Genomic DNA, 1,553 nt, shown 5'->3' with positions numbered 1-1,553 from the left:
TCTGATAATTTGCCGTAAATTATCCGTTTTTTATCCGTGAAAAGAATTATTTTGCCGCGGACATATTTCAAAAAACATTTTCTTTTCATAATTCTTTTCACGGATAAACAACGGATAATTTACGGCAAATTATCAGATAGTTAGTTTGGGTTTAGCTGGTTTCCTTCATTGGTTTTCAGAAGGTGCCCTGCTAACTTCCACGGAAGTTAGCAGGGCACGCGATATTTTTTAAAATGTTTCCGCGGCAAGATAATTCTTTTCACGGGTAAACAACGGATAATTTACGGCAAATTATCAGATAGTTAGTTTGGATTTAGCTGGTTTCCTTTATTGGTTTTCAGAAGGTGCGATATTTTTTAAAATATGTCCGCGGCAAAATTATTCTTTTCACGGATAATTTACGGATAATTAACGGCAAATTATGCGATAGGAATTTTTGCTTTGAGAAAAAGTTGTCCTGCCAAGTTCAGAGAGGTAGTGTAGCCCGCCTTGGCTGTTACATCTACATCCTCTTGATCTAGTTTCTCGGGAAGGGTGCTGTTATTGCAGAGGAAAGACTTAAAGAAGTCGACTCATGCATCGATGGTACTTTACGATACTTAATTTGGTTGAGTTCGACGTTGCACCAATGCAAAGCATTAGCCTCTTTTATTTCTAAACTATAATTGACATCTCTACTTTTTACTCTTAATCCAACGTAGGTATTGCTGCGCTTACAATGTTAAATGCCTTAACATTTTCAACCACCGAGCGTACATTTTCTTAATGACCATTTTGCTTTTCATTGCAATAAATTGCATTTTTCCGTGCTTGAAGGTGATTTTCAACCGGCCATGCTTTGAAGCCATAAATAAGATAAAAACAAGGAAACGACGAAGAAGAATTTGCAATATTATAAAAAAATAAAAAGGTATTTGAAAGGAATACCAAACCAAGCATAGCCGCAAACGGCAGCGCAAGGCAAGGCTTTAATAGATTTCCTGTGGGCAAACGCTGTGAAGGACATGCGAAAAATAACTACAATTGCACATGCAGACTAACTATGAACACAATGCTCAAGATTTTTAAATGAACGTTAGTAATAAGTGAAAAGTAGTTCGTAGTGGTTAGCTGAAAAATATATATAAATGTGAAATTCCATTAAATTGATGGTCGCTAATGAACGTAATGAAGGTGAGCAGAGAGCATATTGAGCCCCAATAGAGTTTTAACAGCAAGTAATTTTTAAGCAAAAAAGAAACCCGCTTCAATTTCCATATACAAATTTAAGAGTTCAGTTAATTTCTTCATGATCCAATGATCTGATCTAAGCCAAATTAGTATGGGACCTCTTTCGAGGTACCACCTTTGAAAAAAGAATTATAACAATCGTTTAGCGTGGTCCAAATTGTGCGGTAACATACATAAAGAAAACAAATATTCCGACAAATTGATAACCTTCTCCTCTTTTGAAGTCGGACAAAAATAGCCAAAGTGCAAATTGGAGCAAAATGATATCGAAAGAAGTAATTTTTAAGCAAAAAACAAAACTAACAAAAAGTCTCAAAAAAAAA

General features: G+C 35.2%; 1 protein-coding gene across 11 annotated transcripts in view; it reads left to right on the top strand.

Annotated features, from left to right (window-relative positions):
* ATP8A (ATPase phospholipid transporting 8A1) overlaps positions 1–1,553 on the top strand; it is a 78,352-nt gene that overhangs the window by 27,840 nt on the left and 48,959 nt on the right. The gene's annotated exons all lie outside the window — the stretch shown is intronic.

Source organism: Rhagoletis zephyria, unplaced genomic scaffold, assembly GCF_001687245.7.
Source record: "Rhagoletis zephyria isolate East Lansing unplaced genomic scaffold, Rhagoletis_zephyria_1.1 Rzeph_scaffold_01756, whole genome shotgun sequence".
Lineage (NCBI taxonomy): Eukaryota > Metazoa > Arthropoda > Insecta > Diptera > Tephritidae > Rhagoletis > Rhagoletis zephyria.
The sequence above is the reverse complement of the archived record's forward strand: the minus strand, read 5'-3'. Positions and strand labels throughout refer to the sequence as shown.